At 48.0% G+C, this 25,136-nt stretch overlaps 2 long non-coding RNA genes across 2 annotated transcripts in view; both read right to left on the bottom strand.

Moving 5' to 3' along the window:
- LOC307224719 overlaps positions 1-25,136 on the bottom strand; it is a 215,602-nt gene that overhangs the window by 14,312 nt on the left and 176,154 nt on the right. The gene's annotated exons all lie outside the window — the stretch shown is intronic.
- LOC307224707 lies at positions 22,654-24,881 on the bottom strand. Its single transcript, XR_013842707.1, has 2 exons — positions 23,263-24,881; positions 22,654-22,938 (listed from the first exon to the last, which is right to left on the bottom strand). It is a non-coding gene; the product is annotated as an uncharacterized lncRNA (long non-coding RNA).

The raw sequence follows: 25,136 nt of genomic DNA, 5'->3' as shown, positions 1-25,136 counted from the left end.
ATGGAGCGGTTTTGCCACGCAGTGCGAGTCTGTAAGCGGCTTCTGTCTGAAGAAGAGTGGCTGAAATTGGTTCTGGAAGGGGGTCGAGGGATTCTGAGGTTTGATGCTCCGTGCTTCAGGGGCTCAGCCTTTTTTCTTTTTTAATTGCATGATTTCTATCCCATGTCTCGCCCCCCCCCTCAAGGAGCTCAAGGTGGCATACGTAGTTCTCTCCCTCGACAACAGCCCTGTAAGGCAGGTGAGGCTAAGAGGCAGTAACTGGCTTCCAAGGTCACACCCCTAGTGGGGATTTGAACCCTGGTCTCTCCCAGGTCCTAGTCCAACACTCTAACCACTACACCACATGGTCTTATGTTATCGTCCGTACTAAACATCAACGTGATGTGCTCCTTACCAGAGCTATGACAAGTGCCGACAACTGCTGGACAGATCACTGACTAATACTCTCCACGATGGCTATCAAGATTATACCTCAACGCAGGCTTCAAGGAAGGAAACCAAGGAGCAAAATGAACACTCAAGCCCTTCAAGATCCCATTAAGCGGGATTGCTTCCAAACGGCTCTTAAGGACCATCTGCTTTCAGAATTCCCTGATAACATCGAGGAACACTGGACCAAGCTAAAAGCATCCATTATTGCATCCTGTGAACAAACTATTGGATATCAAACCAAGAAACACCAGGACTGGTTTGATGAGAATGACAGTGAGATTGAACGCATGATTGACAAGAAAAGGAAGACCTTTCAGATCTGGCAAAGAGATAGAAGCTGTGCCACTAAGAAAAAAAACCTTTACACCTGGCGGATTAAAAAAGCTCAAGAGATCCAGCACTTAGCCAACACTCATGATACACAGAGTGTCTTTAAAGCCACAAAGACCATCTATGGGCCAATAAATCATGACATATGCCCCCTATGCTCAGCAGATGGTACCACACTTCTAAAAGATAAGAAAGCTATTGAACTGCGCTGGAATCTCCAGCATCTCCTTAACTGCAACTCTCCCGTAGCTGCTGAGGTCCTCTCACCAATTCCGCAAAAACAAGTTAGAGATGGGCTTGCAGTATCTCCAAATCTGGGAGAGTTGTGTACAGCCATTAACCAAATAAAAAACGACAAAGCCAGTGGACCTGATGGGATACCTGCTGAAATCTTCAAAGTGGGTGGAATTGAATTTACACAACAACTTCAAAGCTCATCAAAAAAATCTGGGATAGAGAAGCAATCCCAGCAGACTTTAGGAATGCCAAAATTATCAATCTCTTTTAAAAAGGTGACAGAACTGATTGCAGAAATTATCGAGACATCTCTCTATTAGCTGTGGCCGGCAAAATTCTTGCAAGGATATTAGTGTCTTAACAATATCCGAGGTGACCCTTCCTGAATCCCAAATGGTTTTCGGCATTCTAGGGAGACAGTGGACATGATTTTCACTGCTCAACAACTTCAAGAAAAATGCAGAGAGCAAAACCAACCTCTGTATATGGCATTTATCGACCTTACAGTGGCTTTCGACACTGTAAATGCCCTGTGGACTGTCCTTCTGAAAATTGGCTGCCCAGATAAATTTGTAAACATCATTCGGCTCCTCCACGATAATATGACAGCAACAATCACAGATAACAATGGCTCTCAAAGTGAACCATTCACAGTGGAATCAGGTATTAAACAGGGTTGTGTTATCACCCCAACTTCATTATTTTCATTGCCATGATCCTACACTTTGTCGAAGGGAAACTCCCCACTGGGGTAGAAATCATATACTGTATCGAACAGATGGAAAACTCTTCAATCTGAGCAGGCTGAAAGCAAAGAGTAAGGTTACCATAACTTCCATCATAGAGCTTCAGTATGCTGATGACAACATAGTGTGTGCACGCTCAGAGGATGACCTCCAAGCCATCCTAAATATCTTTGCAGAAGCTTACAAAAATCTTGGCCTGTCAATCAACATCCAAAAAACCAAATTGCTGCACCAACAAGTACAAAATAACCCCTCTGCAGTGCCACAAATCCAACTCAATGGTGTAATGTTGGAAAATGTTGATCACTTCTCCTACCTAGGCAGTTATCTTTCCACAAGGGTCAACATTGATGCCGAAATCAAGCATCTCTTGAGCTCTGCGAGTGTGGCTTTCTCCCAATTGAAGTGCAGAGTGTTTGAGGACCGGGACATTTGCAGGGAAACCAAAATGCTAGTTTACAAAGCTATTGTACTGCCAACCTTACTATATGCCTGTGAAACATGGACCACTCCAACTTCTTGAAAGATTCCATCAACAGTGTCTCCAAAAAATCTTACACATCACTTGGGAAGACAGGCTAACTAATATCAGTGTACTGGAAGAAGCAAAGATCACCAGTGTTGAAGCAATGATTCTTCAACATCAACTTCATTGGTCTGGTCATGTTGTGTGGATGCCTGATTACCATCTTCCAAAGCAACTCCTCGATTCCGAACTTAAAAATGGAAAGTGTAATGCTGGTGGTCAACAAAAGAGGTTTAAAGACTGTCTCAAGGCAAATCTTTAAAAATGTAGTATAAACACCAACAACTGGAAAACACTGGCCTAAGAGCGCTCCAGTTGGAGAACAGCCTTCACCAAAGGTGTCATGGACTTTGAAGACACTCCAACTCAGAGCGCAAGGGAGAAACGTGCTAAGAGGAAGGCACACTTGGCAAATCCACACCATGATCAATTCCTGCCCAGGAACCAATGTCCCCACTGTGGAAGGGTGAGTGGGTCCAGAATTGGCCTCCACAGTCACTTACGGACTCATTGTTCAAACTGTGTTTATGGAAGACAATCTTACTTGGCTACGAGTAATTGCCAAAGAAGAAGAAGATAGGAATTGACCATTCATGACTGCTGGATGAGCTGGCTTCATTCATCCTGAAAAGCTCAGGAGTTAGGGATGGCAGAAGAACTTGGTTCAGCTCGCATTTAACAGCAGTCCTACTTTGATTTGCCTTTCCCTGTAGAATATACAGACTGAAAGACAGCCATTCTTTAAAATGTGCATTTTTCCAAATTTCGCAATGCACTTCTCCAACCCGTCTCCAACATGTGGCACGTATATGAGGGTCAAGCATTGTGCATTAAAACCTGTGAATTAGTGAGAGTAACATACCAAAAGGCATTGTGTTTGGGGGAAATTGTTCACAGAACTCTACATTGAGCAAAACGGCATTTTGGGAGAAATTCCCATGGGAGGCCTAAGTCCAGCAGTCTAGTCAGGATTCTGTTGGGATCTGCAGGCTCTGATATAGGAGGAGGAGGAGGAGGAGAAGGAGGAGGAGGAGGAGGAGGAGGAGGAAGAAGAAGAAGAAGAAGAAGAAGAAGAAGAAGAAGAAGAAGAAGAAGAAGAAGAAGAAGAAACTTGGGTGGGACTGAAGACTGAGAAGAAGAAGAAGAAGAAGAAGAAGAAGAAGAAGAAGAAGAAGAAGAAGAAGAAGAAACAACTTGGGTGGGACTGAAGACTGGTGTCCTGGTTCCCCCTCTCAGAAACAAGTCTTCAGGAATTCTCAAGCCAAGAGTCCAAGTACTTATTATTAATAATAATATTAATTTGATTTCATTTATTGCCTGCTATTCACTCTAAGGGTCCAGGGCAGGTTACAACATTGCAACATAATATTCTTCTAAAATAAAAACAACAACTTACAGTCCTAAAAATACACGCCTCAGGCATCCAAAGTCAGGGGAAGAGGTGCATCTTCAGCCTCCTCCAGAAGCTGTGCAGTGAAGGTGCCAGGTGCGCCTCGGTGGGGAGGGAGCTCACAGCTGAGAATGCTGAGCAGTCCCAGGCCTCTCTCCCCAGCCCCACACCCCACCAGTCCCACGTCAAACCCTCCTTGTTTTTGCCTGGCTGCCCCATGTCCTTTACCACTTCAGCTGGGTCTCTGGGTGGAGAGCGAGGGCTCAGAAACTGGGGGAACCAGCTGACATTCAGCTTCAGTGGCTGTGCCCCAGTTTGCCCCCCATCCTACCCACTGCTGCCCTGTGGCCCCCAGAAGGTGACCCAGAGGCTCCTGCCTGAAAAAGGTGTCCCACTGCTGCCATAAAGGCCTCAAAGAGTGTCATCAGGGCTCCCAGTGTGAGGGCCTCCCGAGTGTGTGCAGTCAGATGCCCTTACAAGACCCTTCAGACCAGAACTCTTCAGACTTTTCATGTTGACACACTTTTTAGACATGCATCATTTCACGACACAGTAATTCAGTTTTGCATCATATTGTGACACAGTAATTCTGTTTTAGTAGCAAACCGGAGGTTAAAATAACCCCTTTCCAGCCTCAGGAGGAGGGCGGGGAGTGTTTGCACAACACACCTACACATTGCAGCTGACACACTAACGTGCTGCGACACACAGCTTGGAAAGCTCTGCTTTAGATATTCCCATGGGATGGAGCACCAGTGTGTCGTACTTTTTGCTGTCGTGCACTTAGGCCACCTGCCTGAAGAACGCTTGTCTTTCAGACCCCAATGCTCCTGCCGCTCTCACCAAGACTGACACTTCCCCTGGGGCCTCTGTCTCAGACAGCCAAGAGCCGCCATTTTAAATTCCCCACACACTTCCGGACCCTGTGCTGGGCACTCTGCAGCATTGTTAGCATTTAAAACAGCATGTCGCAGCCACCTACCTTTTTGGGCAGGTGATCCTTGAACCGGGAGAGGGGCCACAAATGGCCCTTTTTGCAGGATCCTTTGGAACCTGGAGCCTGAACTGTTCCATCTCTGGGCATATCCCAACCATACATTTAAAGTGCAAGGCTTCCCCCGAAGAAGCATGGAGGCTGCAATTCCAGCCCTCTTAACAAACTGTGGTCCCCAGGATTCCTTATCCTCCAATATGCCACTGATTAAAATCAAATGTCTGACTTTTGGTGCCACATCCCCAGTGAGCCCGCTGGGGCTTCCCGCCCTAGTCCCCTGTCTCCGTTACCAGCAGCAGCTCCCTCCGCAAGGGCCACACCGGCACCTCCAGCTCCTCCTCCTGTTCCCCATCCCCGTCCTCGTCCTTGCTGGCTTCTCCTCCTCCCCCCGCCCGTGGGTGCAGCATCGGCCAGAGGCCCAGCAGGGGCAGCCCGGCCTGCACCATCTGCAGCTCCCCCTCCTCCTACTTTTGTGCAAAAGGACTGTGGGTGTCCCAGCTCTCGCAGGAGCTCAGCACAGAAAATGAGACACGCAGTCAGAAGCCAGGATGGTTTCTGTAATTCCGGGGTGCCCTGGTCAAATCAGGACTGCAGACAGGTGTGGGGTTTTGGGGAGAAAGTGGTGTGCTTTAAATGTGGGGTGCAGAGTGTCCCATATCGCACACTTGCGGTTTCAGGCACCTCTTGCTCTAGTTCCCTTTCAGGAATGGGGAGGGAAACACAGCTTCAGTCCTGGCAGGGGCAGGGATCTGGCAAGGCTCCTTTGAGACACCTTCACAGCTCCTCTGTGTTTACCTGGGAGCAGGTGTTTACAGGCATCCTGTGATTGACGGATGAAAACAGAGTCACCAAGTTTCCCCAAGATTGAGGGGGCCTGGCATCTATCACACATATGTGATGTCATGCATGCAACACACGATGCACAATACGATGTATGACATCACACGTCGCATGTTATGGGCTCGCAACGTTGCATTGTCTGGAGGGGCCGGCCCCTGCCCCCTCAACATTGGGGGGACAGCCCCCTTCCAACAAATATTGAGGGGGCCAAAGACACCTTGACCCCTTAGAGTTGCTGCACCTGGCTGAAAGTCAGCTAAACGAAGGAGATCCAAGATGCTGACAGTGAACATCGGAGAAAGTGTTTCTTTTGCCAAGTCAGACACTAAACTGATCATACTTGGGCTATCAAAAAAGGATATGTCAACACCAATTCAACTTAAGAGCCACCGTCATGCCGCAAAGCCCATTTTCTCAGGCTGCCAGGAATCCAAGCCACATTTTGTAAATAGTGGGCTGTGGCCTATGAGCCAGGGCAGTTTTTGCTGGCAGATTTAGGCCCCAACTATGCATGACGGCATGTGATTTCCGTGATCTCCTGGATGTTCACACTGACAGGGCGATATCAAATCATCCATCCCCTTTTGCATCTGGCCACATCTGCAACTGGTATTTGGCCCCCTGGAAGGCTGCCCGTGAGGGGACACAGCCCCTGGGCTTTTAAAAAGGTTCCCCATTCCTGATGTATGGTCCCCACAGAAGGGGAATTGTTATGATGTTGTGCAGGGTCAAAGCTACATGTCTTTTGCAGGCAGTCCCAGCTCTCCCTCTCTCTCCTTCTCCTTCTTCTTTTAAAGAAATTTATTTGGGATCCTCCTTAATCAGCTCAGGATTTTGCAAACTGAATTTGAAAATTTTATATTTTGAAACAAAAAAAGGGGAATTAAAATAAGCCTATTATATAGGAAAAGAAACAGGGGAGGATGGGGTATTCCTCACTAACAAACTGGCTATAAAGCTAAGCAATTATTTCACTTAATATCCTTAAGTCAGGACAGCTCTACTAAAAGATGGGTACAAATTGAAAACTGTTATAAATGAATTACCTCTAACTGCTTTAATTTTTAGAAAAAAGCAAAACAAATTACCGTATTTTTCCGTGTATAACACGCCCCATGTATTAGACGGCCCCTATTTGGGGGGACTCCAAATTTAGGAAATGGAGGGGGGAGATTGCCCAGAGTTGTAAAGCTTTAGGGGGGTTGCCGCCAATCGCTCACCCACCTGACCACCGCTGCCAATCGCTCGCATCAATGAAGCCACCAGTCATCTGCCCGCTCATCGCCAGCAGCTGCCAATCGCCCGACCAATTGGCATGGCAGCAAATCACCAGCAGACCTTGACGCAGCAACCAATCACCCGCCCAAACGCCGCAGACAATCTCCTGCTCACAGCAGCCACCAGTCGCCCGTCCCACCTCCACCTCTGCACTATCTGTGTATAAGACGACCCCCAATTGTTAGGATTTTTTAAAATAAAACAATCTCATCTTATACACGGAAAAATACGGTATTGCACAAATGAAATAAAACCAATTCCCTGCTGCCCTGATTAACTGTTGCTTGTGCAGGAAAACCAAACTTATTACCTTAAAAACTTTTGTGTTTTCTACAGATCAATTATATTTGTTGCAAGACATTAGTGTTCATACGGTATAAGGTTGGGGAAGAAAAGAAGGGGGGAGAGGGGGTGGGGTGTTCTTTCACTTGGCGTATGTGTGGGGTTTTGTGTCAGCTTCACTTGGGTAGGTTCTCTTTCCATTCGCCTATTATATTTCCTTGGTAGTGAGAGAGGCTGGGGGTCCAGGGAGTGGTTGGCTGTCCTTAGTTGACTGCAGTGAGTCTTCTTTGCATGTGGGGGTGGAGGTAGTTGGGTCAAGTCCGTATGGATTCTTCTTGTTGCCTTGCTTGAACCTTTTTGTTGAAAGCAACCTAGATGTTTCTGACAAAGATCTAACTGGCAGCAAGACTAACTATTGTTAAGGACTGGAGGGAGACAACTGGAGCGAATCTTTCCTACTGGTACCAGTGTGGGATGTCGCATTTATGGAGACACCAGCCCCCAAAATGAGTGTTCTATGCGGCACCTCAGAGACAGGCAAATTTGCTTCAACTTGGAGCTCTTTTATTATTTATGCTAATAAGGAAGACCATTCACAGAAACCAGTGGCGTAGCGTGGGTTGTCAGCACCCAGGGCAAGGCAAGTAATTTGCGCCCCCTAACCCGTGAGAGAGAGTGAGTGAGCCAGGTAGGGGCAGAGAGCTGTGAGTGCGAGCGCGCCCCCCCCCCAGATGTTGCGCCCGGTGCGGCCAGGCCCCCCCTGCACCCCCCACGCTACACCACTGGCAGAAACACCCCCCATAATACATAAAAACTAGGAACGCTTAGCCTTTGTATTTATGCTTTAGTGTTGCATTCTCATCTTGCTCATTGCACTTATGGCGATGGTCTTATTCGTTTATACCTTGTAATGTAAACCATTTTCCTGGCCTTATTTGTCTTCTCTGTCTCTAATTTGTAATAGAGTTTTGCTGAAGTATTATTCTGGAGGATTCATTAAGTGTGAATTGCAAACAAACAAACAAGTACAGTCATACCTCGGGATGAATACGCTTCGGGTTAAGCATTTTCGGGTTGTGCTCCGCGGTGACCCGGAAGTAATGGAGCGTGTTACTTCCGGGTTTCGCCATGCATGCATGCGCAGACTGTCAAAATGACATCACGCACATGCGGAGAAGCGCCGAAACGTGACCCGCGCACACGCACACGCGGACACAGGTTACGTTCGCTTTGGGATGTGAATGGGGCTCCGGAACAGATCCCATACGCATCCTGAGGTACCACTGTATTTTATTGGGGGGCGTGTCTTGTAGCAGAGGGTAAATAGTTATTTGTTCTATTGTTAGTCAACCTTTGCAATAACTGTCACTGACTATTCTTGAAGAACACGTATACTGAAAACACACCCACACATTAATTTACTTTGGGTTTTTTACCTGGCTGGGTGCACTGCAAAGGGCCGCCCTTGTGAGCCCCTGGCCTCCTACCAACTTCATTTCTCAGAGGCATCTAGACCTATAAATTTATATGAGCAGAATTTGTGCCCGTTTGAGCTGTGGTCCTGTGCCCCAAAGTCTCGCTAAGAGCCTCATGATGACTGCACCCTGCAAGGCACAAGTGGAGCAGGTCTCTTCTACCTGTGCCTGTTCTGACCCTGAATGCTGTATGGCTCAAAAATCAAGTAACCTAAATAGTTTATCTGTTTGATTGGGAGGTGAATTAGGTACGAAAACTGTTGAAATCCTAATTAAACCAGCTCTGGTTTGTCTCAACCCCCAGTTGCCATCCCATGGTAAATATTCCCATTCATTTAAAGGTGGAACTAGGTGAGAGAAGTAAATAATTAACCAATCTGTAGCTTTTTAAAAAATCCAAACAGTCATTTTAATCTTTGGGGTAATTGGTTGTGTTGTTGACATCAATCACAGCTGCAGCAATTATTTAACATATTTGATTATTCAGTCCAGAAGGGGTTCTTTTTTAATTTTTATGAAACGGTTGTACCAATGTTAACTTTTGCTAGTGAGTCAACAAATGTACCGAGTGCTTGCAGGGATGAAACACCTGTTCTTTTTGTCATATTTCAAATACTATCAAGCTGCTTCCCACTAGAAAGCCAACCCACCACTTAGAGATGTAGAAGGCCTTCACTTTTCTGGCGCATAGCTAGAAAATGCATGCATATTTAGGAATGCCATGTAGTGTTGTGGGTAGAGGTTTGGAGGTGCACCAGAGATATCTGGTTTCAAAATCTCACTTGGACATGCAGCTCTGGTTTGCACATAACACTGAGCCATTGTTTGTTTAAAAAACCATGGGTTGTCACACAGACAAGCAGAGCATGGTTTGTTTCTCCAGTGCTTTCCAGTTGGTTTTTAGTGTCTGGGTTAGGGTGGTCAGCAGCCCATGGCTAAGGAAGGGTGCTGATGGTTGCAAACAGAACATCCAGCCATAGTTAAAACAAACCAAGGTTTTTAAGCCAAAAACAAACCATGACTTTAGATAGTAGTTTGTTGGCAGTAAACAATCCAGAGTTGAACTGTTCATAGTGGTTTGGTGTAATCCTAAGCTACTTCTCAGCTTTTATGTGAGGATGACATGGAATAATTTTAAAGCCAGAGACCAGGAGACGAATCCTGGGATGTGTAGGATGGGAAATATGATCTTCTTAGACCATCTTAGGATGCAGTCACCAAAATGACTCATCTTCCAAAGACTTTCACAGATGGACAACAAACACCAAGAATTTGTGACAGCTGCATCCTCAGGGAGGCATCCTTGTCCATAAACTCATACACTGACAACTTCTCCCCAGAAACATCCTCCTCTCTGACGATTCCTCATGCCCCAGTCCACCCATCCCAGAGGAAGTGGGAAGCATCAAACAGAGAGCCCACTGGAACACACCTCCTCATCAAAAAAGCATGCTGCCTTCAAATGAAAAGAGCTCTCCACCAGGGAGGTGGAGTCTGGGACGGATATGCATCCCTCTGAAAGTATCTCAACTCTTGGTGGTTGGTTTCAGAATTGTTCTGGAGCAACATTCCATGTTACTAGTTCCTTGACTGAACCCTGGCAGGGTAACCAGCTCTGATCTTGGACTCCCACATGGTGCCTACCAGTGCAGTCTACAAGGAAACAGACTTTGCAAAGAAGGGCCCACCTCTGGAATTCCTTGACACTAAGGGGAGGCACAGTGGTCAATTGCCCCTTCTAGGAATCACGTTCAGCAAAATGGAGATTGAGAGGAAAAGCATGAAATAAGAGATACAAGTGTAGGTGGGTTCCCATGAGGCAACACACAGTGATAACAGCAAGAACTTTTATTGAACCACATAACTGGAAAACAGGGAGAAAGCAACTGCTTATATACACTCCTGAAAGCCAGGGCCACTCCCAATGTGATTGGCTGTCTAAACTTCCAAGCTGCGAATCACGACTCAAGTATCAAGGACCAATGGCAGAGGGCTCAAATCCTGAAATGTTCTGTGATTGAACATCATGCATCGAATCAGAACACAGGAGCTCAGAATCCTTAGTCCAGGCCAACACAGATCACTGAATACATAACAGTCTTTCCTCATGCAGTGCAACCTATGGAACTCCCTCCCACAGGAGGCATTGAGGGACACCAACCTCAGCAGCTTTAAAAGAGGATTGGACAAATTCCTGGAGGAGGGGAGGCCTATCAGTGGCTCCCAGCCAGGATGGCAGAGGCAGTGATGCTCCTGAATACAAGGGCTGGCAGGCACAGGAGAAGAGGGGGCTCTTGTACTCAGGCAGGATTCCTATGGAGCATCTGGCTGGCCACTGGGAGAAGAGGATGCTGAACTAGATGGGCCATGGGCCTGATCCAGCAGGCCTCTTCTTACGTCCTAAGAATTTATATCTGCATGCGTAATATGCTTATATTATATAAAAATTGCTTGCACTTGCAAAGTATGACTCACTCTGGTAAACAAAAACAAGCTGTTTTCCTCTTGGGTAGATTCCCTCCTGCTGCTGCTGCTTCTCATCCCCCTTCCTCCTGTTTCCTCATTTCTTGAGTTCAAACGGGCCTCGATATGATGCCCAAACTCCTTGCACACTCACCTCCCACAACAGGGTGGAAATGAGAAAGGAATATTTTGCAAAACAGGAGTTATAAACACACACTTACATACAACAATTTCCTATTATTATTATTATTATTATTATTAGTCAAAAGTTTGATGTTTCTGATTGTTCCTCTTGTTTCATGGCACTCTTTTATCTTGATCTGCCCAGAAAAGTAGATTCAGGCAATGGACACTGTAATTCACCTCTTAGTGTTTTCTGCCCTCTTGGGAGGTGGCAGCCCAGGAAATTCCCCCCCCCACACACACACACACACAGAGGTTCCTCTGGCACCATCACTAGATCACTTTCATCCTATGCTGAAGATATCCCTCCACCCCAAACTTTGACCCCTAGATTTACAATCTGTTTTATTATCCTGCACTCACCCTGATTTACTTGATAATGATAATTAAATATTATAAAAGCAAATCTATTAAAATACAGATGGTAAAATGCATTATTTTTTAATGCAACTGCTTAGAGATTAATAGTCCCCTTAGGACACTTTGCAGCCCCTCTTGCATTTTCACTTTCCTCAGCACCTCAGGCTGATCCACAAACTTGGCTGCCTGGCTGTTGACATAAATGCCTGGTGCATGGTGCGCAAACGGGCTCCACATGGCTTCCTTCTCTCCACCTTCCAAATGGCTCCTACCCTCTGCTCCAGGGGTAGCTAACGTGGTGCCCTGCAGATGTGCTGGACTCCAACTCCCATCATCCCTGGTCCACCCCCCTCCCCTCAAGTGATGCAATCCAGCAGTGTCTGGAGCCCCCCACATTGACCACCTGTGCTCTCCTTCTGTTTCCTATCCCGTTCCCATCAGAGGACATCTCTTCTTTCTCCATAAATACTATGTTTACTCAAGAGGCCTTTGGTGAGGACATTTATTAAGAGCTTTCTGGAACTCAAATACGCAGTCTGTGCCAGATCCATCCTATTTATTGACCCTCTCAGAGGACTACTTTTGCAGAAGACCTGCTGGTTCTGCCTCAGCTAGGCTTGCTCTTCTGCACACCCGGTAATGCTACACTTGCAATAATGCTTGCCACCTACTTACCAAGAACAGATATTATGCTAACTGGCCAATAATTTCCTGGCTCCCTCAAATCACGTTTTTAAGAGCAGCATTATATGACGTATTTTCCAATCCTCTGGAAAGGAGGTAAATTTTAGAGACACTGCAATTTTATTTTATTTTATTTTATGTGTTCATTCACAAGACGAGCAGGATTCTCACAGATTTGTAGGACAAAGTTGACATAAAGCAAACCCTGTCAAGAATCGAGGCCCTGCCAATCCTGAAGCACCCGAACAGCTAATGTGCCTCTGTCCCTGTATATTGTTCAAAACAGACAACTTCCTCACAGCTGCCATGTCAAACATGTTGGCAAGGAGACATGGCCCATTTTTATTTAAATTACTCCATTTATTTTGCACTATGCAGTTGTCAGAGAAATGCCTTTCTCTCTATATCCGTTGGATAAGAGGGAAAGCATTGTTTTGTCACATGTACACTGGAATGCATTTATTTTTCTCAATTGTTTTTTTTTTTTTTAAATAATCTTTGTTTGGAAGGGATTTCTGGTTCTTTGAATGGACTCATACGGCTGAGGGAAATTGCTGTATGGGGTTCTATTCATGCAGCATAATGATCCCACTAAAAGATCATAATTCCTGGTGACAGTAACAGCACCATTCAGGATGGCTCAGCAGCTGCACGCCTGCACTGTGTGGTCTTTAGAATGTGCGGCTTCCATTTGGCAGCTCCACTCCACGCAGCACGTGAGATTTGCCATCCGCAAACCTACAAACTCCTCTTAAGTGCTGCCTGATGTTTGAATTGTCCGAGTTACATCACTTCCGCGCCAATTTCACTCCTAACAAGCGTTCAGGTAACTTCAGTGCAAATTCTCCTGGGGTCTTATTTCACACGGGGCTGGTGGCTCTTATCTGCCTGCCCAGGAGTCGGACTGAGGCAGCCGCCTCAGGAGGCAGAATCCACGGGCAGAAAAAGAATTAATACAAAATAGGAAATGTACAAGCTTCTTTTAGAATGGGAGGTGAAAGAAGTAATGATTAAGTGGGCAAAAGATTTTGGTAAAAATGTCCAACTATCGGCATGGGAAAGATTATGGAATAAAGAATGGAAATTTACGGCCTGTTATACACTAAAGGAAAATCTTTTGAAGATATTCTACCGGTGGTATATAACTCCCAGCAAACTATCCAAAATGTATAAAATGAGATCTAATACTTGCTGGAAGTGTAAACAGGCAGAAGGGACACTGTTTCTTGTGTGGTGAGGTTTTATATGAGGAATTGAAAAAAAAAATGTTTATATAAACTTTCATAAAGAAACTAGAAGCTTTCCTCTTGGGCATTTTAGACCCAGATATTCCAAATGAAAAAAAAGAGAATATTCTTCTATGCCACAACAGCAGCAAGAATATTAATTGCCAGAAATTGGAAAGGAGAGTTAGTGCCAACAAAAGAAGAATGGCAGGATAAATTATTTGAATATCCTGAACTGGCAAAAATGATGGAGATAATTAGGAGACAGCCAAACCAAAAGTTCAAAAAGGTGAGGGAAATTGATAAAGAATGTTTTTTAAAAAAAACAGTGCCCTCAAGTTAAAACCTGGACATGCTTTGATTAATTTTCGCAAACTACAATTTGGATTATAAGTATAGTATTCAGATAACAGAAGAAATGGCGAAATGGTTAAAGAAGCAGTTTAACAAATAGATAAGACAGACCCACTTTGAGGAAGACGGAAGTCTATGGGGAAGATAAGGAACTGGGAATTAAGAACATGGTGGCATAAGTTCTTTTGTAAGAACTTATGGAGTTATGGACGTATGTAATTTTTTTGGTCTTGTTGTTATTATTTTATTATTTTGGTTAATTTCTTGTGTATGTTTGTTTGTTAAGTAAGAAAACAAATAAAAAGCATTTTTTTATTTTTTTTAAGGATCCACGGGTGCCAACCCCACGGGGAGAAGGGGCTTCGCTGACAGTTGCCAGATTTTGTTGAGATCTCACAGGGAACTTGGAAGCCGTAGCAGTGCGGGGGGGGGGGGGGAACGACTGCCAGATGCTTCAAACTGTGGAACTGGCTCTATTACAGATGTCACATAATCCCATTTCTCCATTTGTGAAACTTGGCTTTTTAGTGAAAGAGCACCTGTACTTTGGATCTCCTTGCCTATTGAGGTCAGGCAGGGAGCTTCACTCTTTCCTGGGCCTGATGAAAACATGCTTGTTTGGACCACCCAGATTCTTTGAAAGTTAGTGCAAGTTTTAATCTGTTCTCAGTCTATTGTCATTTTATCATTTTGAAAGTTTAAAATATAATCTGCACCCCATTTTTTTGGAAGCTGGATCCAAATCAGCAGTCCATCCTCATTTCTTAGGAAATCAGTATCAGTGCTAGTTAAATGCTCTTCCTCCAGACAACCACGAGAAGCCTCTCAAGTTTAACACTGAATTTGACTGTTGTGTTTTCTCCCTCTCTGGGTCAAAACAAATTGGTTTGCTTTGCCAGATCCAAACTGATCTCTGATTCCCAAAGATCCCCCCCCCCCAACTCCAACCTTCAGCTACAAATTTATGGCTGGAGCATCTTGATAGCTTTTAGCTGCCACTACTCTGTGGCAGAATGATGTCGGTGTTCACAGAGGCAGGCTAGGGAGGCAATAAATCACTGAATCATCGAATTGGAAGAAATGAGGGTCCCTGAGGGTCATCTAGTCCAACCCCTGCAATGCAGGAATCGCAATTAAAGCCATCCAACCTCTGCTTGTGAACTGGCCTGAGATCTTTTGATGAAGGGTCTTGTAGACTGTCAGTCTTCAGTGAAGAGTGACTTACATTGTATTTCCCTTCAAGTTCCATCATACGTAACAGACCTTGCACATCGTTCTCTTGGAACTGAAGCACCTTCTTCCTCAATGCTTAGCTTTGGAGCAGACACAACAACTCCTCTGCGATGTTCTTCCCATGCACCTTCTGCAGAGCCAGTGGCGGAGCTGGGTGCTCCAGCACAAGGAGGGGCACACAGGCCGTGCACCCGGGGGTGGGGACAGTCCGCCCATGGGGAGGATTGGCACGGCTGCGCGATCCTCCCCAGGGGCCGATCTCAGCGAAGGGGGTGACATTCGGTGGGGGGGTCCCCGCGACTCCCAAGCCTACAGCGAGCCAGGGAAGGGGGAGAGCCGCAGCAGCTGTTTTGCCGCTTTGCCACTCCCTGGGCTTGGGGGAGTAACGGGCAGGGGGGCACCGAATGTCACCCCAATCAGGATGACACCCGGGGCGGCCTGCACCCCCGTTCCTATGCCCCTGTGCAGAGCGACCCTAGGAGTCCATCCTCAGGGGCTGTCTGACCTCCTTTCACTCTGATTGGCTTTAGTCACCACCAAGGATGAGAAGACTTCTTTCCAGGGCCTCGAAAGTTGCCCTTTCATGCTGACTGGGTGGCTCTTGGCTGCTGGCAAGAGGGTCCTACACTACCACGCCTTCCCCCCAAAGTCTGGGCCAGTACACCTCTGGTCATGGAGCTAGCAAGAATATAGTGGTCTGCCAGGAGCACACAAGTCAAAGATGGGGATCCTGGGGCCCTCCAGACATCACTGGACTTCAGCTCGCATCATCGCTGACCGTTGGCCACACTGGCTGTGGTTGATGGGAACTGGAGTCCAACATCACCCAGAAAGCTGCACTTAGTCTCTCCTGAATATAAATATATATATATATATATAATAGTGTCCAGTAGCACCTTAGAGACCAACTAAGTTTGTTCTGAGTATAAGCTTTTGTGTGCATGCACACTTCTTCAGATACACTGAAACAGAAGTCACCAGTGGGAGGGTGGGATGGGGTTTTTCTCAGGAGGGTAGTAGGAGATGGGTGATTGACTCAATGGGTATGGTAAACCTCTTGACTACTGTTAACGACTGCAATTAATCCTACAGGAAAAAGCAAGGGATAGTATGTTCTGGTGACTTCTGTTTCAGTGTATCTGAAGAAGTGTGCATGCACATGAAAGCTTATACCAAGAACAAACTTATTTGGTCTCTAAGGTGCTACTGGACAATTTTTTTATTTTTTTATATATTTTGACTGCGTCAGACCAACACGGCTATCTACCTGAATTTAGATGCTCCTGCCAAAACAAAAAAAATTCCTTTGTTTTGACTATGGCAGACCAACACGGCTACCTATCTGTAATTAGATGCTCCTGGTTTCAGTGAATGAACATCACCTGAGCTGAAACAAGTCTGGTTTTCCCAAGTTATTTATTTCCACAAACCGCACAAAAGACAGATGCCCCTTTCTGAGGGACATCAAGCATCCATCTCTTTCCTGGACAAAAGGTTCTCCTTTCCATCACAGTAACTGTTATGTACTGGGTTGAATAGGATCCAAACTGCAGCAGTCTGATTGGTCCTAGAACAATAGGATCCAAAAGGCAGCAGCCTGATTGGTCCTAGAACAATAGGATTCAGAATGCAGCAGTCTGATTGGTCCTAGAACAATGCAGCAGTATGATTGGTTGGCAGGAACTACCCAATCATGCTCCAGATAGAAGTGAATCCACAACCTGATTGGCTTACAGTAGAATTCCGGAATTAGCCAATCATGTTCAGCCCATTGTGTAAATAATGTATATAAAGCAGATACCTTGAGGGGACTTTCATTCATTCCTCCTCACCACTATGAGCTGAATAAAGAGCATGAAATCACTTTGCGACTCTGAGTATATTTCACTGGCGACGAAGGTGGGATCCCGCTGAGCTGACTGCCACACACAGCACCGCAGCACCGCCGCCTGCCGCACCGCTGCCTCGCACCGTGTATCCAGGCTTCAGCTCCGGGACACAAGGAACTCAGAATGGCAACCGACAGCAGCTTCTCGCCGTTCAACCCAGCATCCGGAGACTGGGAAGCGTACGCCTCCCGTTTCACCTTCCTCCTAGAAGCCAAAGGGGTCACCGATGACGAAGACGCCAAGAAGAGGGCAATATTCTTCAGCATTTGCGGAGAGGAGACATTTGAAATTGCCCGGGCTCTCCTTGCGCCTGAAGACGTTGCTACTGTTCCATACAAAACAATAATGGAACAGCTGAAGGGGCACTTTTCGCCACAGCCCTCAGTGGTGGCTCGTCGAAATGCCTTCTATGCAAAGCGGCAAGCCCCTGGGGAAACCATAACTGGGTTTGTGACCTCTCTCCGCCAAGCCGCCCGGTTCTGCAACTTCTCAGAGCTGGAGAACATGCTTCGTGACCGCCTCGTCGGTGGCCTGAGGGATGAGAAGCTGCAACGACGCCTCTACGCTAAGAAGGACCTAACGTTCCAGGTCGCTCTGGAGGAGGCCCTGGCAACGGAAGCTGCCGAGAGGTCGACGCAAGAGGCACGGCCGAGCCAGCCATCCCAACCGAGGGTCCACCATGAAGACCTCACCGACGACTCAGGATCCAACAGGGAGGAGGTGCACCGAGTACAGCAGCGCACTCAAGCAGCCCACATACCACAGCTGCCTCGACGAGAAGGAGGGAACTGCGCAAGTTGCGGAGAAAGTCACGAGAGGAGGACCTGCCGTTTCCGCAACGCAGAGTGCAGGCAGTGCAGAAAATCGGGACACATCGCCCGGGTGTGTCGGGCTCGGCCCACCCGACGCCAGGCATCAGATGACCAATCCAAGAGCCCCAGGTCCCGGGGCCCAACGCACCAAGGCAACTCGACGGAGCTCACGGACTTCCAGGTATACCAGTTGCCCCACCCCAACGTAGAGAAAATTTATGTTGACGTACAGATAGAGGGGGCCCCATGCCGCATGGAGCTTGACACGGGTTCAACTCTATCCATAATCTCGGCAAGGACCTTAAGGAAACTGTGTCCTACTGGGGGTCCCAAACTCAGGCCGGCCCCATTCACCCTCCGGGACTTCCAGAAACGTAAGGTCCCCACAATGGGGGTGGGGACCTTCAGGGTGCAATACCGAGGGCGGACGCGGCAACTGGAATTGCTGGTGGTCAAGGGCCCCTACATTAGCTTACTGGGATTGGCATGGTTTGGACCACTGGGGCTAGCCGTCACCGGGGTGAACCACACTAGCTTACAAGTGGACGTGGACGCCATATGCAAGGAATTTCCGGGGGTTTTTGATGGGAAATTGGGACAGTATACGGGCCCCCCAATTGCTCTACAGCTTGACCCCGCAGTACGACCGGTCAGGCTCAAGGCCCGCCGGGTCCCGTTTGCCCTGAAACCCCGTATAGACGAGGAATTGGACCGGCTTGTGGAGCAAGGAGTGCTGGAGCCGGTGCCTAATGCCCCCTGGGAAACCCCAATTGTCACACCCGTCAAGCCTAATGGTTCGGTCCGCATCTGCGCAGACTACAAATGTACCATAAACAAGGCCCTTACGGCCCATGCATACCCAGTGCCAGTGGTCAGCCATGTTCTTGCCACCCTGGCTGGGTCGAAAATTTTTGGCAAGCTGGACTTGGCCCAAGCATATCAACAGCTGCCAGTAGATGAGGCCACAGCAGAGGCACAGACGATTGTGACGCACAGAGGAGCATTCAGGGTAAAGCGGCTGCAATTCGGTATCAGCGTGGCACCAGGCATATTCCAGAATCTAATGGACTCTCTACTTAAAGGGATTCCTGGCGTCACCCCCTTCTTCGATGATGTGTTGATTGCCGGGCCCACACCAGAGGAGTTTGAGGACCGCCTCCGCACCGTTCTGCACCGTTTCCAGACGGCGGGTCTCAAGGTGAAGCGGGAAAAATGTCTACTAGGAGTGCCTCAGGTGGACTTTCTTGGATTTATGGTGGACGCAGAAGGGGTCCACCCGACTGGGGACAAGGTACGGGCCATTTGTGATGCCCCAGCGCCCAAGAACAAGACTGAACTTCAGGCCTTCTTGGGACTATTGAACTTTTACCATTCCTTCCTTCCCCACAAGGCGGCGGTAGCGGAGCCCCTACACAGACTCCTGGACAAGCGGGCCCCTTGGGTGTGGGGCCAGCGCCAGGAGGCCGCATTCCAGGCAGTCAAGGACTTGCTTGTCTCAAACTCGGTCTTGGCACACTTCGACGAGAGGCTGCCGGTGGTGCTAGCATGCGACGCCTCGCCCTATGGAATTGGCGCTGTCCTGGGACACCAACTCCCGGATGGAAGAGAGGTACCAGTGGCATACTTTTCCCAGACACTCAACGCAACCGAGCGGAACTACTCGCAAATCGACAAGGAGGGTCTGGCAATCGTGAAGGGAGTAAAAAAATTCCATGATTTCTTGTACGGGCGGCCCTTCACCGTGGTGACTGACCACAAGCCGTTGCTTGGCTTGTTTGCCCCTGAAAAGCAGACCCCCCAAGTGCTGTCTCCTCGCGTCCTCAGGTGGTCAATTTTCCTTGCCAGCTACCAGTATGCACTGATTCACCGTCCGGGGAAGGCGATGGGCCATGCGGACGCCCTCAGCAGGCTACCACTACCGGAAACAGGCCCCGACCCAGCACCTGCACAAGAGGTTATGAGCCTGGAGCTGCTTCCTGACCGCCCCATTCAGGCACAAGAAGTTGCACACCATTCCAAGAAAGATAGGGTCATCTCCCGGGTCCTGGACTGGGTGTGGAGGGGATGGCCCAGCAGCAGCCCCGGGCCAGAATTCGCCGGCTACACAACCCGCAAACATGAACTGTCAGCCCACAAGGGGTGCCTGTTATGGGGAAGCAGGGTCGTTGTTCCCCAGCCCCTCCGCAAAAGGGTCCTCACAGCCCTACACGAGACACACCCAGGGGTAGTAAGAATGAAGGCCCTTGCCAGGAGTTATGTGTGGTGGCCGGGGATCGACAGAGAGATAGAGGCCTGGGTCAAACACTGCCAGGCCTGCCAAGAATCCCGCCCAGATCCCCCAAGGGCCCCAGTCCAGTCCTGGGAGTCCGCCCGAGCACCATGGTCACGCCTGCATGTGGACTTCGCTGGCCCCTTTCAGGGGAAAACATTCTTCATAGTGGTGGACTCCTACACCAAATGGCTGGAAGTCGCACTGGTATCGTCCACTTCTACGTCCGCAGCCATCCGGGTACTACGCAGGCTGTTTGCAACCCACGGGCTCCCTGACACTCTCGTCTCAGACAACGGGACTGCATTTACGTCAGGAGAATTCCAAACCTTCACAACGCAGAACGCCATCCGCCACATCCGTTCGGCGCCATTCCACCCTGCCACCAATGGCCAAGCAGAACGCATGGTGCGGACCACCAAGGACACCCTTCGCCGTATGACACAAGGGGATTGGGAGTACCGCCTTGCCACATTCCTTCTAGCACAGCACAGCACCCCCAGCTCAACGACTGGCCGGAGCCCCGCTGAACTACTAATGGGTCGGCGCCTTGCAATCAGATTGGACCGCCTTCACCCCGATAGAGCTCAGGATGAGGCAGTGGTGGGGGAAGGCAAGAACCCCCGGACCTTCGAGGCTCAGGACCCAGTGTACGCAAAGAATTTTGGGGCAGGCCCAGCATGGGTACCCGCCACAGTCACCAGGGTCACTGGCCCCGTGTCGTATGAGGTGCTAACGGATGGGGGGCAATGCTGGCGCCGCCACTGCGACCAGATACGGCGACGATTCCCAGGAGAAAACCAGGAGGAGGAAAGGGCAGAGGAGTCCCAAGGGAACAGAGGGGCAGTGAGGCCCATAGAGCACGAGGGGCCAGCAGGAGAGGCAGAATCAGTAAATACAGAGAGGACCTGCGAGGCCGAAAGGACACCGGAACCAGAACCACGACTGAGTGAGCCGGTTGCGCCAGACCAAACAGCCCCATCACAGCCAGCATCCTTGGAACACGAGCCAGAACCTGAACCCCGGACCAGGGAACACCCCAGGCCGCAACGCACACGTAGGCCGCCAGCGTACCTTGAGGACTATGAATGCGACCTCCCGGGCAGGACTGGAACTTAGAGGGGAGGGGTGTTATGTACTGGGTTGAATAGGATCCAAACTGCAGCAGTCTGATTGGTCCTAGAACAATAGGATCCAAAAGGCAGCAGCCTGATTGGTCCTAGAACAATAGGATTCAGAATGCAGCAGTCTGATTGGTCCTAGAACAATGCAGCAGTATGATTGGTTGGCAGGAACTACCCAATCATGCTCCAGATAGAAGTGAATCCACAACCTGATTGGCTTACAGTAGAATTCCGGAATTAGCCAATCATGTTCAGCCCATTGTGTAAATAATGTATATAAAGCAGATACCTTGAGGGGACTTTCATTCATTCCTCCTCACCACTATGAGCTGAATAAAGAGCATGAAATCACTTTGCGACTCTGAGTATATTTCAGTAACTATGTATCCTTTTCAGAGGCAGCAGAATTGGACTCTGGAATTAATGGTTTCATAGCAAGGATGGGGAGCATTTGGCTGTCCAGATGTCGCTGGATGACATCTCCCATCATGCCTCCCCCTTGGCCATGCTGGCAGGGGCTGATGGGAACTGGAATCCCACAGGATCCCACCCCTGAAATAAGCTAGCCAGGAAGCATCGCTGGTGGTGGTCATGGGACAAGCCTGCCTAGTGCCTGCATGGAATAAGGGAGGGAGGGATCCTGTAGATTATTATTACATTTTCTGCAATCCCTCCTCCCTCAAATTCCTTAATAACCTCAATCTCAGAAGCAAAATAAAAAAAAGGAGAGACACAGTTCAAACTGCATAATTTATTCCAGGGACAAACTCTGCAGAACCTCAAAGAGGGCCATTTTCTTACTTAATTTTTTTAAAAAAAATTAATTTTAAGCACACTTAGCATTTTAAAAAATTGCCTATAACGGCAGCAATATTAAATATTAAAAGCGCTGTGAATATTAAAAGGTTTTCATTCACCATTAACAGGCCAGGCCGAGAAAAAGCTGCAAACAGCTGGTGCCATCAGAGCCTAATGATGCCAGAACAAAGTTCTGAGCTGCTGAGGCAAAATGTCTTTGCGCGTGACTGATCTGCGTCCCCCGATGGTCAGACAAATTCTTTTGAAGTTGCTGCATGCAGTCTTGCCTTCTGAAAAGCACTGCAGGTATTTGAGCATATAATACTTTTTTGCCGTTCCATTGGGATTGAAGAACAAGCAGCAAGGCACATGAGATATAATAAACGGGATGGAGAACATTTTCCATTCTGAGGGCCACATGCCCTATTGGATAAGCTTACAGGGGCCACATTCCAGTGGCAAGCGGAGCAATGGATGTCACTGCTCTTGCTCATTCCTACTTGCTCTGCCCATCCATAGGATACATGAGCACATGCAATGTTCTGTTTATGTCAACCATTTTCATATATTAATAGGACTTCTTTGTCTGATGAACATGCCACATCCCTCTCTGGTGGTTCATTGAATGGGATCCTCTTCCAGAAGAGAAAATGAAGTGTGTGTGTCTTCCCCCGTTCCAAACGGTGCAGGATTTGAAAACAAAAGTGAAATATACTCGGAGTCCTGTAGTGATTTCATGCTCCTTATTGCAGCTTGTAAAACAGCGACTGATTTCCCCCCAAACCTCAGGCTTTTATATAGGTACATTATTTACACAATGAGTCCCATCTGATTGGCTGATTCTGCTTCTGGAGCCTGATTGGTCTTTTCCTGCAGGCCAATCAGTTGTTGCATTCTACGATCCTACCAGCCTAATAGGCTGATTAACTCCTGGCGCCTGATTGGTCTTTTCCTGCAGGCCAATCAGTTGTTGCATTCTAGGATCCTACTTGCCTGTTGTTCTAGGATCCAAGCTTAGTACAGTGGTGCCTCGCAAGACAAAATTAATCCGTTCCGTGAGGCTCTTCGTCTAGCGGTTTTTTCGTCTTGCAAAGCAAGCCCCTTGACAGCTTAGCGGATTAGCGCTATTAGCGGTTTAGCGGCTTTTAGCGGATCAGCTGATAAGCGGCTTAGGGCTTAGGAAGGGGGGGAGGGGAAAAACCCGCAGGAACTCGCAAGACATTTTCGTCTTGCGAAGCAAGCCCATAGGGAAATTTGTTTTGCGAAGCACCTCCAAAACGGAAAACCCTTTCGTGTAGCGGGTTTTCCGTCTTGCGAGGCGTTCGTCTTGCGGGGACCACTGTACATAACAAAAAGTAAAACAGCGCAAGAATGTAAGAAGGTGGGAAGGGCCTGAGGAATCAGGTCAGTGGCCCATCGAGTCCAGCATCCTTTCTCACAATGTGCAGCTTGGTGCCTCCGTAGGAAACCCACAAGCAGGACCTGCGCCCAAGAGCCCCTCCCCTCCTGTGGTTCCCAACTTCTGCTGTTCAGAAGCACCGCTGTCTCCAAAACTGGAGGCAGAGCAGAGCTCTCATCAAGACCCGGGGAGCGCTATCATTCGAGAAACACGCTCATGGCTTCTTGGTCTGCAGTTTTGCCCGCCCCATCCCTAATTCTGGAAATCTCTAACGCGGGAAAGTGTTGAAAATTTAAATCACCCCTCGGCCTAACCTCAGCTGGCAGCCTGCTGATGCAATAATCTCTGTCCAGCTCTCTTCTCTCAGAAGGGAGAAAGCCCAACACATCAGTGAAGGGAAAGTGATAAATTTTCAATTTTATTTTAAAATATACCAGATGGGAGATTTCACAGGAGTCATAAATATGCCAAGAGCAATGTTGGTGTATGATTAGAGATCGCCCTCACCAAGGGAGATGCTCTCCCTGTTTAGAAATTCCATCAGATTCTTAATAAGAGGCTCCATTTAAGTTGGCAGTAAAATAGTTCCCATATTAAACCAATTGAATTTCCATTTTCCAGACATCTTCTTTTTCTCCTCACCTCAGCTTCCAAAATAGAAGGATCTTTTATTTCAGCAAGGAAGCTGGCAGTAAATTGATGTTTCAGCCTCTCTGGATTGCGTTGGGCAACTGAAACACGCAGGAGCTGTGAGAAAAGAATGTCAGAAACTAAGAAGAGCTGGCTGCAGGATCAGGCCAGTGACCCACCTAGTCCAGCATCCTGCTCTCACAGGGGCCATCAGGAGGCCTCCATGGGAAGCAACAGAGATTCAGGATCATTGCTGCCTTAAACAGTTAAGGCAGATCATGGCCACTGAAGCTAGAAGCCATCGATAGACTTATCCACTGTGAATTTGTCCAACCATGTTTTAAAGCCATCTAAGCTGGTGGCCATCCTGTGGAAGCGAGTTCCATAGTTTAACTCCATGCACTGCGTGAAGAAGGAGTTGGCGGTGGCGACCACTGACTTAAACAGCATGAAATGGGCTTTAAAGGCAGGTGTGGCCGATTTACAGAGAAGGAGGCGTCTGTCAGCAGGTATTGGCCATGATGGCTTCGGGGTCAATGCACGGTGAAATTAGGATGGCCACATCCCACCCAAACAGAGAAAATGTGTTGCTGGGGGCGGGGGTAGTAATTTGCATAAAAGTTGCATTTCCTAATTTATATTTCCAGGCCCCTCCTGCTCCCCCCTCTTAGGGTTTATCCAGACGTGGAGTTTAAACCAGACGCGGACCCAACAGCCTTTCAAATGCCAGGTGGTCCTTCATTAGGCAGGACACAGGTCTTCAGCTGCATTCAGCATGAGGAAGGATGGGAGAGCTCTTGTTTTTATGCACTGCTTGTGGCTTCTGGTAAAAGGGAACACTTGGCCAGACCCAGCAAGGCAGTTCGTACTTTGATTAGTTGTAATAGTTTGGAAAGGAATCTCCATGTGAGAGGCAGCACAGCACTGAAACTTAGAATCATAGAATCATAGAGTTGGAAGAGACCACAAGGGCCATCGAGTCCAACCCCCTGCCAAGCAGGAAACACCATCAGAGCACTCCTGACATATGGTTGTCAAGCCTCTGCTTAAAGACCTCCAAAGAAGGAGACTCCACCACACTCCTTGGCAGCAAATTCCACTGTCGAACAGCTCTTACTGTCAGGAAGTTCTTCCTAATGTTTAGGTGGAATCTTCTTTCTTGTAGTTTGGATCCATTGCTCT

The sequence above is a fragment of the Podarcis cretensis genome (assembly GCF_951804945.1).
Source record: "Podarcis cretensis genome assembly, chromosome: 9".
In the NCBI taxonomy this organism is placed as follows: domain Eukaryota; kingdom Metazoa; phylum Chordata; class Lepidosauria; order Squamata; family Lacertidae; genus Podarcis; species Podarcis cretensis.
The sequence above is the reverse complement of the archived record's forward strand: the minus strand, read 5'-3'. Positions and strand labels throughout refer to the sequence as shown.